The sequence below is a fragment of the Cebus imitator genome, unplaced genomic scaffold (assembly GCF_001604975.1).
Source record: "Cebus imitator isolate Cc_AM_T3 unplaced genomic scaffold, Cebus_imitator-1.0 Scaffold242, whole genome shotgun sequence".
Taxonomy (NCBI): Eukaryota; Metazoa; Chordata; class Mammalia; order Primates; family Cebidae; genus Cebus; species Cebus imitator.
Window position 1 is genome coordinate 3,306,969 of NW_016107557.1, and position 5,124 is coordinate 3,312,092.

General features: G+C 40.8%; 1 pseudogene across 1 annotated transcript in view; it reads right to left on the reverse strand.

Moving 5' to 3' along the window:
- Nucleotides 1-653, reverse strand: part of LOC108282512 — a 21,021-nt pseudogene extending 20,368 nt beyond the window's left edge. Inside the window, exon 1 of the transcript XR_001816448.1 lies at nt 578-653. The product of XR_001816448.1 is annotated as a 60S ribosomal protein L14-like (transcript). The remainder of the gene's footprint in view (nt 1-577) is intronic.
- Between the last annotated feature and the right edge of the window lie 4,471 nt (nt 654-5,124).

Below are 5,124 nucleotides of genomic sequence, written 5' to 3' on the forward strand. Positions count from 1 at the left end.
GAGTGCAGTGGCACCGTCTCAGCTCACTGCAACCTCTGTCCTCTGGATTCAAGTGATTCTCCTTCCTCAGCCTCCTGAGTGGATGGGATGGTAGATGCCCACCACCACACCTGGATAATTTTTGTATTTTTAGTAGAGACAGTGTTTTGCTGTGTTGGCCAGGCTTGACTTGAACTCCCGACCTCAGATGATCCGCCTGCTTCCACATCCCAAAGTGTTGGGATTTACAGGTGTGAGTCACTGTGCTTGGCCTTCTTCTTTAATTGAATTGATTGATTATTTAATTAAAATTAGCTAAATAAACTGGTTGTTTTGATATCAAACACGTATACAGCTGGCTGTCACGTGAAGCTTTCCTGTCCCTTGAGCCTCAGTTGCAGAGCCTGAGAAAGCCCAGAGATCTCAGGACAATTTCTGCAAATTCTCAAAGTCTTCTGCCTGAGGACTCCTATAAATATCCTAAAAGATTCTGCCTCACATCAGCTTAAAGGCAAAACTCAGTGCCTTCAGACTCTTGCACCAAGCCTTTGATGAGTAACTTTCAAAGTTCTGCATGTCACAGAAAGAGCTCACATACTGCCCTGCAGGGCTGGCACCATCTGAGTGGCTTCCCCTTTGTGTGCAGGCTTCTCCTCTCTCTGGTTCCTCTCCATTTCCCGAAGTCACAGCCAGCATCATTCCCTGGAGGAGAGCATTTCTGCCCTTATCTGGACTCCTCGGGATCTCTCCTTCTACCCCAAGAATTTACCAAGGAAAACATCCAAACAAATATAGTTCCTCTTCTGAGAGAAATTCTGATCCTGGTTTCTAAGTGAATACAAATATTTCCCTCTTATCGTAAAAAACCACGAAGCAACTCTTTAGAGTAGCTGGACAAAAAATGAAGTTAAAACACACAAGTCATTTGGCCCTATGGTCTTCATCTGTAAAATCAGCATATGTAAAATCAGCATCTGTAAAATCAGCATATTCACATTATATGCTTCATCTGTAAAATCAGCATACTCACATTATACCAGCTGCAGGCAAGGTATGCAAAGGTAGAGAACAGTGATGGATGCTTAGGGTGGGAATCCCATGGGCCACCCAGAATCATAAGCAGCTGCCTAAGTGAACTCCGAAAAATAAACAGGTGATGTCCCCATTCACTAGGGCAACTTCTGTGAAAAGCGGTGCCACCTCCGATTCATAGGATACTGCCAATTCTATCAGTCAGGTGTGGTTGGCATTCCTGCATCCTATGTGTTTAGTGTAATATAATAGAATCAAATTGTAGTCTTTTCCTTTGAAGTGTCCCTCATTATTACAGTCTGGAGAGAGGCATTTTCGGGTCCCAGGGTGTATTTTTAAAGAAAAACAAGAAGGCTATAGTTTGCTTTACTTTGGTTTCCGGGTTGTAATTCTGGGCAATCTACAACAAAAATTAACATGTTCCAGATGACAGTAGAGGAAACACACACTCATACATACACACACACACACATACACATACTCTCTCTCACACACACACACATACTCTAATTTTTTTCCTGAGAAAAAACATTAAGAATTATTTGTTTCTCAGGATTCATTTGTTCCAAGGAAGGGCTAACCAAGTGTAAAAATATACGAAACAACTTTAAAATAGTATATATTCAAGTAGAAGAAAATTAGTATTTGTCATACATATGTCCTTTCCTTTGCCATCCTAATTAAGTTGTCACTATATATAAAGTCTTAGTTAGATTTCCTATATTAGATCTTACTGACAAAGTGACTGAATGCAATTTACCCCAAACTGTTTGTTTAGTTTTGAAAGCTTCCTCCCCATTTTTATCTGCGGGAGAAAGAAAAAGAGCTGAAGTTGAGGCCGGACATGGTGGCTTATGCCTGTAATCCCAGTACTTTGGGAGGCAGAGGTGGGTGGATCACCTGAGGTCAGGAGTTCGACACCAGCCTGGCCAACATGGTAAAACCCCGTCTCTACTAAAATTATAAAAATTAGCTGGGTGTGGCAGCATGCATCTGTAGTCCTAGCTACTCGGGAAGCTGAGACAGGAGAATCACTTGAACCCAGGAGGTAGAGGTTGCAGTGAGCCAAGATGGCACCACTGCGTTCCAGCCTAAGCAACAGAGAGAGACTCCATCTCCAAAAAGAAAAAAAAGGAAAGTTGACTAGGGTGTGTGCTTTCAAATGGCCAATGGGAAACTTTTGGTCTTAGTTCACAGTTCATCTTTGCTTCCCTTTGCACAGAACACCCCCAAATTAGGCATCCAAGCCTGGCCCACAGATCATGCTGGCTTAGTGCTGGGAACTCAGTGCCTCTGGCTGCGAGGTGGACCATGCATGGCTTAGGAGGCCAGTGAAGTTAAGGCAGTGCATCCCATGTGTTAGTTAAGCACTTCTGATGGAACTAGCTTTTAGTAACATTTAAAAAACTACACATGGTTTAGTTCCATTTTTGTGAAGTTACCTTGAGGCTTAGGATATTAATGGACTTGATTAACACAGCTTGACTGGGATTACAATTTTGATATCCTCTTCTCCTGGCTGCCCAGTGGGACTCATGCCATGAGGCTCAATGTTTCCTAACGATGGGCATTGGAAAGTGTATTTTTCCACTTTCTTTGTATATGTGGTTAATAAATATCTTTATTACCCTTGCAAGCTGACCAAAGCCTCAAAGAGTCCCTGTGGTTAAATAGAATTAGCATTGAATGTATTTGTAAGAAAACCATGGTTAAGGCTTGGAGCTTAGCTCCACACACCTTTTCCTTTCAAAAGAACCTCATTGGGCTTAAGTTCTTGTGACAGAAAGAGCTTCATGACTCAGGAAACTTTCTGGTTTCTTGCCTCTTTCTGGATGCCTAAGTAGAAATTATTATCCAGATATTATTTTTCCAGGACTTTTATCAAATTCCTTTTTAATATTAGTGCAACCATGTCATTATGTTAAGCAGATGGAATGTTGCGGAATAACCAAATTGGTGAAGCTTTTGGATATTGACTCCATTGGTCAGTTGTGACAGCTTTTGTCTGATGCCTCTGTGTTTGTTTTTTTTTTTTTTTTTTTTTTTTTTTTTTTTTTTTTTTTTTTTTTTTTTTTTTTTTTTTTTTTTTTTTTTTTTTTTTTTTTTGAGATGAAGTGTTGCTCTGATGCCAGGCTGGAGTGCAGTGGTGCAATCTCGGTTCACTGCAACCTCCATCTCCCAGGTTCAAGAAATTCTTCTGCCTCAGCCTCCTGAATAGCTGAGACTACAGGTGGGCACCACCATGCTCAGCTAATTTTTGTACTTTTAGGAGAAACAGAGTTTCACCATATTGGCCAGGATGGTCTCGATCTCCTGACCTCGTGATCCACCTGCCTCAGACTCCCAAAGTGCTGGGATTACAAGAGTGAGCCACGTGCCTGGCCTGATGCCTCTGTTTTTAAAGGCCAAGGAAGGTAACCCCTTTATTCCTTTATTCATTCTGCACTGTGATCACATGCTTATTATGTGCAAGTCACTACACTAGGTTCTCTGAGAACACAACAGCAGCAAAGCCCTACTCTTAAGGGGCTTACAGTCTGATCAAGGAAGTAGCATGTGTACACAGTGAAACTCTACAAGGCCATATGTAATGCTGTCTTAAGAGTGTGAAAACCAAAATGCTATGGGTATTCTGAAGTGGAAGAGACAACATTTTACTTAGATTTAATTTTATTTTTTAGATAAAAAATATAGACAGACATCATGAAAAATTTTAACATGATAAAGATAAAACACCACAGTTCTTTCTTGTTCTTGTTATAGGTGTTTTCTGTGTAGGTGAGAGAGGAAGCAGAGCGGAGTGGTTAGGAGTAGGGATCTCGAGACTGCTTAACTGGGATTAGTTCCCAGTTTTTCCTTGACACTGGACAATTTATGCGTCCTTCTGAGCCTTACTTCCTCTAAATGGTGGATATTGACAGTATTTACCTAATAGGTTGGTCCTGCTATATACAATTTGACAATCTATATTTTTCTACTTGTTGTATTGTGAATATCATTCCACGTCCACGCACGTTGCAATAGTCATTCTTTGTGACTGTTGCACAGAATGCCATTGCGTGATAACCCTTACTGAATTATTTCTTTATTGCTAGAAATATGGTTTTTTTAATTCGGAAAATGTTACTTTTCTTTGAGGTTATGAGGGCATTCTGAGAGAGGAGACAAACATTTGAGCTAATTTGAAGGATGCTTATGAATTTGTGGTTTACTGTTAGGCAGAGGGCATTCCAGGTTGGCAAAGAAAGAGGCAGGAATTAATTTATTCTTTCAGTAAATATTTACTGAATGCTTACTCTGTCCAGAAATGAAGTAGAAACTAGAAATAGAGTAATGAACAGGAAACAGTCCCTGTTCCAGAGTGGCCTTGGGCCTGGTGATATACGTATTTGAGGAATCGCTAATAGAAGAGTGTGGCTAGAGTTGGAGGTGCATTTAAAAGAGAACATTGTTGCTTGACTTTTTCAAGTGATAGACCAAGAGTGGCATGTTCTGCAGCCTCCCTGTCCCTCAGTAAAAATTTGCCAAGTCATCTAGCAAAGATATTTGTGGAGGTAACTTAGCTCCTGTGGAATTTTGACATAAACCAGCCATCTCAATCTCATAGGGGCTCCTGAGTCATACCTACTCTTTGGAGGTAGACACTGATACCAAAGTAGCCTCACTTTAGGAGGAAAGAGGGAGGGTTATGAAATATTATGCATCATTTAAGTAAATGTATGGCAGAACGATGGGGCAGGGAAAGTGAAACAGCATCTTTGCCTGGGTTGAGGAGATCTGAGATTTTTTCAATCATCTAGTGCTCACAAAATCAAACAATCTCAAGTTCATGAGCTGAGGGAAACACTGTAGTGAGCTCAAAAATGTTTTTGGAATACCTACTCTAATTTTCTGAATAAAGAATGCCACCAGCAATTTTTTAACTACCATAACTTTCTAAGGTACTAGAATGTCATGTAGATCTAAAAGAGGGGTAATAGAGCAGAAGGCTGAGGCAGCCTGGGCAACCTCTCTTTAGATTGCTCCCTGCAAGAATTCTTTTTCACCCTTCTCCATCCTCAGTAACACAGACCCCATGATTCTATGAAATACAAGGCCAAAGACACTGAGTAG